Source organism: Notamacropus eugenii, chromosome 6 (genome assembly GCF_028372415.1).
Source record: "Notamacropus eugenii isolate mMacEug1 chromosome 6, mMacEug1.pri_v2, whole genome shotgun sequence".
In the NCBI taxonomy this organism is placed as follows: Eukaryota; Metazoa; Chordata; class Mammalia; order Diprotodontia; family Macropodidae; genus Notamacropus; species Notamacropus eugenii.
In genome coordinates this window covers 185,091,618-185,103,859 of record NC_092877.1, presented here as the reverse complement: position 1 = coordinate 185,103,859, position 12,242 = coordinate 185,091,618, and positions in this window count along the sequence as shown.

Below are 12,242 nucleotides of genomic sequence, written 5' to 3'. Positions count from 1 at the left end.
CCGAGAGGCACAGATCTGAGAGGGCTCCTGAGGCAGGATCTTCAGCAGCGGCACGGGCCCCCCCACGAACAGGTGACTGATGGGGGTGGGTGAGAGAGTCTCTTTGGTGGGTTGAGAGGGGAGTGGGGTGCCCCAAGGCTCGGGCCCCCCCGGAGGGGCTGAGAGGCGGCTGCGGACGGGGGCTCCCCAAACGGGCAGGAGCCTTGATTCATTGTGGAAGGCCTGTGCACAAACCCCCAGAGGGAACTATGCCTGAGAGGCGGCCCTGCCCTGACCACCTGAACTTAATTCTCACACTGAATAGCAGCCCTGCCCCCGCCAAAAATCCTAAGGTGGGAAGCAGCATTTGAATCTCAGTTCCCAAACGCTGGCTGGGAGGACCAGGAGGCGAGGTGGGTGTGAGGAGAGCATTCAGAGGTCAAGCCACTGGTTGGAGAAAATGCCAAGAAAAGGGAAAAGAAATAAAACTATTGAAGGGTACTTTACCGGAGAAAAGACACTTCCTCCCTTCCTTTCTGATGGGGAGGAACAATGCTTGCCATCAGGCAAAGACACAGAAATCGAGGATTCTGTGTCCCAGCCCACCCAATGGGCTCAGGCCATGGAAGAGCTCCAGAGGAATTTTGAAAATCAAGTTAGAGAGGTGGAGGAAAGACTGGGAAGGGAAATGAGAGGGATAAGGGAGAAGCATGAAAAGCAGATCAGCTCCCTGCTAAAGGAGAACCAAAAAAATCTTGAAGAAATTGGCACCTTGAGAACTAGCCTAACTCAGCTGGCAAGGGAGGTGCAAGGGGCCAATGAGGAGAAGAATGCTTTCAAAAGCAGAATTAACCAAAAGGAAAAGGAGATTCAAAAGCTCACTGAAGAAAATAGATCTTTCAAAACTGGAATGGTACGGATGGACGCTAAGGACTTTTCGAGAAAGACAGATATCTCAGAACATACCGCGTATATTCGAAAAATGGAAGATAATGTGAAATATCTTACTGGAAAAACAACTGACCTGGAAAATAGAATCAGGAGAGACAATGTAAAAATTAGGGGACTACCTGAAAACCATGATCAAAAGAAGAGCCTAGACATCATCTTCCATGAAATTATCAAGGAAAACTGCCCTGAGATTCTAGAACCAGAAGGCAAAATAAATATTCAAGGAATCCACAGAACACCGCATGAAAGAGATCCAAAAAGAGAAACTCCTAGGAGCATTGTGGCCAAATTCCAGAATTCCCAGGTGAAAGAGAAAATATTGCAAGCAAGCTAGAAAGAAACAATTCAAGTATTGTGGAAATACAATCAGGATAGCACAAGATCTGGCACCCTCTACATTGAGGGATAGAAGGGAATGGAATAGGATATTCCAGAAGTCAAAGGAACTAAGACTGAAGCCAAGAATCACCTACCCAACAAAACTGAGTATAATACTTCAGGAGAAAAAATGGTCTTTCAATGAAATAGAAGACTTTCAAATTTTCCTGATGAAAAGACCAGAGCTGGAAAGAAAATTTGACTTTCTAACACAAGAATAAAGAGAACCATGAAAAGGTGAACAGCAAAGAGAAATCATAAGGGACTTACTAAAGTTGAACTGTTTACATTCCTACATGGAAAGACAATATTTACAACTCTTGAAACATTTCAGTATCTGGGCAATGGGTGGGAGTACACACACACACACATGCACACACGCACACATACATAGAGACAGAGTGCACAGAGTGAATTGAAGAGGATGGGATCATATATTAAAAAAAAATGAAATCAAGCAGTGAGAGAGAAATATTGGGAGGAGAAAGGGAGAAGTTATATGGGGCAAATTATCTCTCATAAAAGAGGCAAGCAAAAGACTTATTAGTGGTGGGATAAAGAGGGGAGGCAAGAGAAAAACATGAGGTCTACTCTCATCACATTCCACTAGAGGAAAGAATATAATGCACACTCATTTTGATAGGAAAACCTATCTCATAATACAGGAGAGTGGGGGACAGGGGCACAAGCAGGGTGGGGGGGAGGATGGAGGGGAGAGCATGGGGAGGAGAATGCAATCCGAGGTCGACACTCATGGGGAGGGAAAGGACCATAAGAAAATAGAAGTAAAGGGGGACAGGATAAGATGGAGGGAAATATAATTAGTCCTATACAACACAACTAGTATGGAAATCATTTGCAAAACTAAACAGATATGGCCTATATTGAATTGCCTGTCTTTCAAGGGGAAGGGGTGGAGAGGGAGGGAGCTAAGGAGGTTAGAACTCAAAGTGTTAGGACCAAATGTAATGTTCTTACCACTGGGTAACAAGAAATACAGGTTAAGGGGTCAAGAAAGCTATCTGGTCCTACAGGACAAAAGAGAAGACGGAGACAAGGGCAGGGAGGGAGGATAGAGGAGAGAGCAGATAGGTCACAGGGGTAATTAGAAAGCTTGGGTTTGGGGGGGGAGGGGAGAAAAGGGGAGAAAATTTGTAACCCAAAATTGTGTGAAAATAAATGTTAAAAATTAATTTAAAAAAAAGAAAGTCTTAGGGTCAAGATATTTCCTGTTCATTTATGGAATTATGTGACACGTTGTGTTCCCTTTTTCCTTTGGAACAGGGGCTATGTATAAAAATACACAAATATTTCAATCATGTATGTCTTATGCTTTGATCACTAGTCCAGTTCACAGCTGTGATAGATTCCGTGTTGAGTCATAGAAAATTTTCACACCTTTAGACACTGAGCCAATTAAGCAGTGCATCACATGGGTTGTGATGCCTTCTGGCTCTGAGCCTATTAGTTGAAAACAATATCTATATCTACCTATATCTACATATCTATCTATCTATATACATATATACCATATCTATTTATCTATCTATATACATATATATTTACATATCTATCTACCTATATCTATCTATCTATATACATATATACACATATACATATATACATACATATACATGTACATGTACATGTATATGTATATGTATGTGTTTAGCTGAGATCCTTGTCAGTTGGCCAGACAAGAGTTGGGGTAGCCTTTGTTAATGGCTCTCCCTCTTCAACTTTCTGAATCCAGATGTTGGTGCTCTCTGGTCTGGTGATTATGTATCCGTTATTCTGTTTAGACAGTTGGGGCCCTGTCTGTTGAATTGTTTCCTGAATACTCACTTCTCTCTACTTATATATCTTTTTCATTGTTTCATTAAATTATGATTACTAAACCCTCTGAAGTTCTCTTTCCTTTAGAAAAGCAGATCAAGAACTGCATCAGTAATTTTCCTTTCTGTTAGTGTTATTGGTCTTACACCTCCAGAAGAGCTGCTAGTAGCATAAGCACTACAGAGGGAAAGAACAGAGATGGTGAATGTAGTTTGAACCTTGCTCTCATTGGATTTGGTTCAAAGAGGAAAAAAAAACATACATATTCATTTGGTCATAGGAAGCTATCACACTCTGTATGGAAGTAGGAGGAGGAAGGGTAAAATAAGGGAAGGGTCAAGAGAAGAAAAAAGAGTTTAAAGGAGGCAGTGGTCATAAACAAAAGGCAGGTAAGGCAGAAAAGATTGAAAGGAGAGAGACAAGTAAAAATGGAGCAGGGCGGGGACAGTATGGAGAGAAAGACATACATAGTAATCCTAACTTTGAATGTGAATGGGATGACCTCTCCCATAAAATGGAAACAGATAGAAAAATGGATTAAAATCCATAATCCTACGATATGTTGATTACAAGACACATTTGAAATAGAGAGATACACAGAGATTAAAGGTAAAAGACTGAAGTAGAATATAATATATGTCACCTGAATTAAAAGAAAAAAAAGAAGGATAGCAATCCTGATCTCAGACAAAGTAAAAGCAAAAACAAACCCAACTATATGAGATAAAAAGAAAACTGTATTTTAATAAAAGGAACAATAAACATTCATGTATCAAGCAGAATAGCATTCAGATTCTTAGAGGAGAAGTTTGGTGAGTTACAGGAAGAAATACATAGCTAAAGTATACTAATGGGGGAACTAAACCTCCAGTTCTTTGAACGAGATAAATCTAACCACCAAATAAAGAAAAAAAATTAAGGGAATGAATGGAGTTTTGGAAAAAGTTATATACTGGTAGAACTCTAGAGAAAATTAAATCAGGACAGAAAGGAATATATTTTTTCTCAGTGGCACATGACATCTACACAAAAACTGGGCTAGAACTAAGGCATTAAAATCCTAACAATCCAATGCAGAACACAGAAATATTAAATGCATCCTTTCCTGACCATGATGCAATAAAAACTACAGGAAATACAGCCAGATGAAAAGATAAACTAAAAATTAAATAGAAACTCATCTAAATCTAAAGAAGATAGAGATTAATAAACAAATCAGAGCAATAATCAATAGCTTCATGCAAGAGAATTACAATAATGAGAGATGCTAAAACTTATGAGATGTAGGCCTATTTCCTTACAAGAAATTTTATGCCTCCAATATTTTCAGTTGATTCTTTTCCAAAAGATTAAATTTATTTATTTTTCATTTGCAACATTCATTTTCACAAGATTTTCAGTTCCAAATTTTCTCCCCATTTTTCTACTCCCCCCACCCTGAGATGACATGCATTCTGATTACCCTTTCCACCAGCTTGCCCTTACCTTTATCACCTCATATTCCCTTCCTCTTTACTTTAATTAAGGTCAAGACAGATTTCTATACCCATTGCCTATACACATTATTTCCCATTTGCATGTAAAAACAGTTTTTTTTGACATTTCCTTTTAAAACATTGAGTTCCAATGTTCTTCCCTCCCCACCTATGCCCATTGAGATTGCAAGCAATTTAATAAAGATTGTACATGTCTAGATATGCAAAACCCTACCACAAAAATCACGTTGTGAAAGGCTGACTATATTTCTCTCCATCCTATCCCATCCTGAATTATTTTATTTTCTCCTTTAATCCTTTCCCTTTTCTAAAATGTTTGCTTCTGACAACTCCTTTTCCTAATCTGCTCTTCCTTCTGTTATCTCCCTCTATTATCCCCTTATCCCCTATTTTGTTGTAGGGTAACATACCCAATTGAATGTTTATGTTATTCACTCCTTAAACCAAATTTGATCAGAGTAAGGTTCACACAATCCTTTTTACTCCCCCTATTCACCTCCCTTGTGAAACGATATTCTTGCTTCTTTTATATGAGATATTTTACCCCATCCTATCTCTCCTTTTCTGCTTCTTTCAATATATTCCTTTCTCACACCTTGACTTTATTTTTAGAAATCATCCCCTCAGGGTGGAGCCAGGATGGTGGAGTGAGAGCAACTATTCACCTAAACTGTTAGACAAGCTCCTACAGATACCTCTAAAAAAGAGAATTTGACTAGATTTTAGAGAGGCAGAATCCAATTGGAGATAGACTGTGGTAGATTCACAGTCTAGAACACACTGGAAGATCTACAGGAAGGATCTGTTCTGCTGGGCTGGAGTAGCACAAAGCACACAGCACACAGGCTCTACCAGCACATAGCCACCATGGCAGGGCCAAGCAGGAAGCCACAGGCACTGTGAGGCAACAGCTTCACTGTGGAATCTCGGGCATATAAGCTCAGGACAGGAGTCCAGCCAAATTGAGCAAGTGAGTGCTGAGAAGCCCCAGGCATCTGCAGTTGCTGCTCCTGAGACTATCAGCCCGTGGATTAAATGTTAAGGAACCTACTTGAACTTCCTGGAGCCACGATGGTGGATTGATCTGTAAATGCTCTTCTCCTCCCTTTGTTGACCTTGAAAGAACCATAAAATATTTCCCCAGAAAAAAATTCTGGAACAGTAGGTTCAATAGAAGGGGCAAACAGTCTCTTAGCACATGAGGCAAAGAAAATAGCAAAGGGGGATCCCTCTACTGTGGCTGAAGGGGAGTAGTGCAGAACCTGAGCTGTCCGAGACAGCTCTACCTTAGAAAACCTGTAGGAGATCCTGAGCCCCACTGGGTTGGATGGCAATGGCAATGGCAAACAGCAGGACTCTAGGCATGCCTAAATACCCCAGCAGAATCGGGAAGATACTAGGGCAGACGGGATCACTAACCACTGAGCTTGCCTATGCTCGAGCTCAGCAGAGAAGATCTACTGTTGCTAGACCATTCCTCCCCCTCGTTAAACACAACTAGCACCAGGACAACTCCAAGGAAACCAAGAAAGGCTTCACCTGGCCTCTGCTTCCCCACATCAGCCAGCTCAGCCCCAGGTAAACTGCAACATTTTAGCTTCAAACTGAAAGAACAGGAGGCCAAAACACACAAAGTTCAAGGCACAATAAATGTGGAACAGAGCCCCTTGTGGCCTCAAAGCAGAGATCTACTTTAAAAGCCAGGAAAAAGGTGATCATAATCATCATGAGTAAGAAGCAAAGCAGAAAAGAAAAGACCATAGAATCTTTCCATGGGAACGAGGACCAAAACACAATTACCAAAGAGGTCAGCATTGAGACTGTACTCCTATCTGAAACTTCAGAAGGGAAAATGAACTAGTTGCAAGCACAAAAAGCACTCTTGGAAGAGCTGAAAAGGATTTTAAAAGCCAAATTAGAGAAAGAGAATAAAAACTGGCCAATGATTTTACAAATATGAGGAAAGAATTCACGGAAGAGGACAGGTCCTTAAAAAGGAAAATTGAACAAATGGAAAAGGAAGTACAAACTGTAACTGGGAAAACTGGACAAATGGAACAGGAAGTACAAAAACTAATGGGAGAAAATAACTCCTTAAAAGGAATAATTGGACAGATGGAAAAGGAGATGCAAAAGGTAACTGAAGAAACAATTTGAAAAAAAAAATAGAATTGGGCAAGTAGAAGCCAATGACTCTATGAACCATCAAGCATCATTCAAACAGAATCTAAAGAATGGAAAAATAGAAGAGAATGTAAAATTTCTAATTGGAAAAAAAAACAAAACCAGATGACCAGGAAAATAGATCCAGGAGAGAAAATCTAAGAATTATCGGTCTACCAGAGAGCCATGATGAAAAAAAAAGATCCTGCACTATATCTTCAAAGAAATCATCAAGGAAAACTCCCCAGAAGTCCAAAATCCAGAGAGTGAAATAGTCATCGATAGAATCCATCATTCACCTTCTAAATGGGAAGCTAAACTAAAAAGACAAGGAGCACCGTTGCCACATTGCAAAACTAGTAAGTGAAGGATAAAACACTACAGGCAGCCAGAAAGAAATCATTCGTATATAGAGGAGCTACAGTCAGGACCGCACAGGACCTTGCAGCTTCTATGTTAAAAGATAAAAGGCAACTGAGTTGGGACTACAACCAAGGATCAATTACCCAGCCATTCCTCAACTGATGGACATCCCCTTGATTTCCAGTTTTGGGCCACCACAAAAAGTGCTGCTATAAATATTTTTGTACATATGAGACCCTTTCCAATTTTTATGATCTCTTGGGAATACAGTCCTATAAAATATATTGTTGGGTCAAAGGGTATGCACATGTTTGTACTACATTGGGCATAGTTCCAAATTGCTCTCCAAAATGACTGAATCATCTCACAGCTCCAGTAACAAGGAATTAGTGTTCCAACTCTCCCACACCTCCTTCAACATTTATCATCATCCTGTTTTTGTCATGTTAGCTAAAAATGACAATTCTACCAAAATTAATTTATTTATTCAAGGCCATAACAATCAGATAATTATTTTCTAGAGCAGAAAAAAATTAATATCAAAACTCATCTGGACGAACAAAACGTTCAGAATATCAAGGGAACTAATGAAAAGAAATGCTAGGAAAGGTGACCTAGCTCTATCAGTTTTCAGACTGGATTATAAATCAGCAGTTATCAAAACCACTTGGTTTACTTTTTTCTAATTTTTCCTTTGGTTTTGTTTCTTCTTTCATAACTAATGTGGAAATATGTTTAATATGATCATATGTCTGTAACCTATATCTTCTTGCATGCCATCTTGGGGAAGGAGTAAATGAGCAAGGGAAGAAAAAATTACAACTAAAAATTTTATAAAAGAAAAGCTGAAAGCTAAAAATAAACAAATAAATTTTAAGAAATTAAAACTAAAAATATTAGTGATTCAGAAAACAGGAAAGGTATTCTGAGAGGGAAAATATTATTCGTTGAGCATATAACCTTGAATAAACTAAATACATGTATCTTCTGTTCTGATGCTGGTCATTCTGTTTGTCTCTGGTGAGAAAAATTATTATTTTTCCAGACCTTCATTCTCTGACTATCATTTTACTTAAGCAATAATGAAAATAACTTAACAACCTGATCATTAGCACGTGGAGTCACTTTACTCTCAAGGAGAATGTCAGTCTTTTTACGTGAAACTTTTCTAGTACACATAAAGTGGAGATTTAGGAGATTACTTTCATAACAGGAGGCAAATATAATTTGAAGGGGAAAATACCCTGTGTATTTATTATTACATTAGCATAAAATAATGATATTTATTAATCGGGTGTATGGGAGAGGGTTTTTATTTTGAGAGTAAAATAGAACTTGCACTTTCATAGATGTTTGGAACTACTAGTGTGGAAATTCCCTTCTTTTATATAATTTGCAAGTCACTTTATTTCTCTTTTTCTTAGTTTTCTCAAATGTAAAATGGAGCTACTAATACCAACTATCTTAACACAGTCACTTGTAGAGAAGAGACTGTGTAAATATAATTATTCCCTTCCTTTTTCCTTCCCCTAAACTGGCAAATTATAATCTCTATTTCATATTCTTACAGATTTCACTAGATAGGCCTGAAAAGATAAAGTAATTGTGCATGGACATAACTAGTATGTGTTACGTATAAGACTTAATGTCTTAATAATTGATCCATTGTGTCATGCAGTCACAACAAAAGTTGGAAATATTTGGAAAATAACGCACATATTATTAATCTGCAATTGGAAAAGATAGCAATAACATGTTGAGTTCTATGTGTGCTCACTTGAAAATGAGTGTAATAACTTAATATTTCTTTGACATTTACTTTGTGTTTTCATAAAAATTTAAGTTAAATATCGTCATTCCCATTGTATAACAATGTATGGCCCACTGGCGATTCTCCTTATGCAAGAAAAGGATGCACTTTTTAATATTTCCATTTTGCTCTGCCTTCAGATTATTTCCCCAATGAACAAAGACCAAAAGTTTCCTGCTAGTAGTTTCTAGAGAGATGGAAGAACGGAGCCAGTGCTAGAGAAAAAAAAATACAATCCATACAAAATGATTTATTCCTTATGTAAAGCTTCAAAGATCCTAGGCTTTGAAGCTTGCATTTTTAAACACACAAATGACTTTTAAACCGAGTAGTGAAATCTGATGTTGGAATTGTTCTCTGGTGAAGGGTGTTAATTTTATTTTATTTTTTTTCTTGACAATGCCTTGAAATATTTCAGTGTTAAAATCAGTGATATCATTCTTTCACCTCAAATATCTGTTCTTAGGGAGAATACATCAAAGATTAAATAAAGAAATGAAACAATTTCTGAAGTAATTCAATACAAAAAAATCTCTCATTAGAGCTATCCAGATCATCAGAGCTAAAGATAGAGATTTAAGAGTCATCTAGAGAGATGAATAAGATCTGAGACTGTGAGACAGAATGATGTTTCCACAAAATGGAAGAGTACTAGTTGAGAAAAGAACAGGATCTTGATCAACAGCTACCTTCAAGGAGAGGAAAAGGAAGAGAAGCCAATTAAGGCAACAAAAAAGGAGCAATTAGGATAGCGGCGAAAATCATTAACAAAACCAGCAGAATAAATCTTTAACTACCTACTAAGAAGATAGCATCCAGTAAGAGAGGACGTTCAATAATATCAAATATGATAGAGAGGTCAAGAAACGTGAAGATAAAAAAATTACCGTTGGATTTGGAATTTTAAAATATTAAACTACTGATTTACTAGAAAATACAATCTTAGTTGGTGAAGTAAAAAAAAAAAACGAATATTAATTCACCCCTCTGACAATGATGTGAATTCCCGAAACACAGAAAACTTGTTAATGAAAGTATTTGAAATGATACCCAGTTCTCCTAGTTTCCAGTCCAGTAATTTTTATTCTACATTCCAGCATCTCTCAATGTAGCTATTGTATATTGATTTTAAAAACACTTTTTTAAATTAAAATTGCATCATATGAAAGAGGAAATTTGAAATTTTTCTTTTAAAAGTTTACACATAGGTATTTGCATCCAAAAAAATGAATGTTAAAATATTTAATGAAGAACAAAATGAAAAAAAAAATCCTAGAACTCTGTGAAATTTCAAAATCATTCCACATTCATCAACTTCCATGAAATATGCAACATAGTCCTGGGTACTTAAATATTTTGATTATAATGTGTGAACTGAGGTGCATACAAACTAGTTAGAGTTGATCTGTAAACCGGATAGACATTTGTGGTTCTTGTGGGTGGAAGTATAGCGAGACACTAAGTTGGGAATGAAACACTGTAGAAACCTGAAACGTATTTGAATAATTGAGAGTACCTCCTTTACTTTTGAGTCTAATAGCTGTGGTCTACAAACTCCAGTGACCATAACTTCAATTTTAACATTTTCTATTGGATTGCAGAAGTGCTTATATTGAATTGATCTTAGACAAAACCTCAAATTTTCCAACTTAAAAAAACAATCGGAAGACCAAGGGAAAACCAATGTCTATTTTGTTATGTCCCCTGGAAACAGTAAGTGACATAGTTGAAATTTATGCTACTTTTCAAATAGCACAACAATCTACTTCATTTACTACATTTGAGCACTGGCATCTGACAAGTTACATTTCAGCTGAACTGAAGTTCTTAATAGTCCTTGCAGGACAGCCTCTCTAAAGTTTTCTTCATGTAGCAATGTTTGGTACTGCTTTTTTCTTAGTTCTTTGTGAAGTATGTTAATTGGATGATTTTACACTAATCGAAACTATTAGTAAATAGGCTCCCCCCACCCCAGGTAATGCAAATGGGAGTTCCATTTTTTTTTTTGGAGGAGGGGAACTGATGGATCCTTATAGAGACAAAATATATAAATACAGAAAGAAATTCACTTTCTCATTCCTGGTGTTTAATATTTTAGATTCATGAATAATGTTGCATATTCTTTGTCCTTTTACATTTCAGACAATAAAATAATACAAGGCTAATTGATTCTTTTTGATTTCTTACAGCAGAAGCAGCAATGGTTTGGAGTCAGACGACTGAGAAAAAATTAACCTCACATCTTTATTATATATGTGTCTTTTGGCAAGTTACTTAATTGATTTTTGCCTTGATTTTCTCTTCGTTATAAAAAAAGGACTCTATAATTCCCGGGCCATAGATGACATACTTCTCAGTTAGAATTCCTTCTACTTAAAGTCTTACTTTATAAAACTATGAGACTACTCCTTCAAATTTACCTTTAAAATTATTTAATTCCCTTTACTCCAATTTTATTTCCTCTTAATTTTTAAAGCCTCTGAATTTCATTTATTAGTTTCAAAAAACTATGAATCCTGTATTTATTTTCATCCATGACTTATATATACATAAACGTATACACACACATAAACATATATGTACACATACACACATATATGTATATACACATATATGTAGTACTTTGTATGTGTACATGTGTCTGCATATATGTATGTGTATATGCACATATACACAACATTTATGTATGTATGTATACTTCTATAAACATACAATTGCATATATATGCATGCATGGTTATGCATAATGCATGTACATGTGTATACATGCATGTTTGTATGTATCTATATATGTATATGCATAACTAAAGAAAAACATTGAAGCAGAAATCAGGAAATGTGGATTGTAATAACTAGTAGAAGTGGCTAACACATAACAAGGGCTAAATAATTGCTTTCTTAATTCATTCATGGATACACAGATCTTTCATAAATTATGTTACCCTGGGCAGTAATGGGTAATACCAGGCAGTTCTGTCACTCATTATCCAATGTTCTGTAATTTTTCCAAGGTGGACAAATATGCTACCAAGTATATGTAAAGATCAAGAAATAAGCTATAAAGATGCAGTTGTGTGCCTCTGATTCTAAGAGTACAGTAGAAACTCATTTCTAACCTTCAGTCCATCATATGAGCTTGCAGTGGAATAAATCAGGAGAATAAATCAAAATCAAAGAAAAACTAGCAGCTCAGTTCCTCTGAATCTACAGAAGCTTACAGTGGGCTAACAATTACCGAGTACAGCAGCAGTTCACTGAAACTCAACC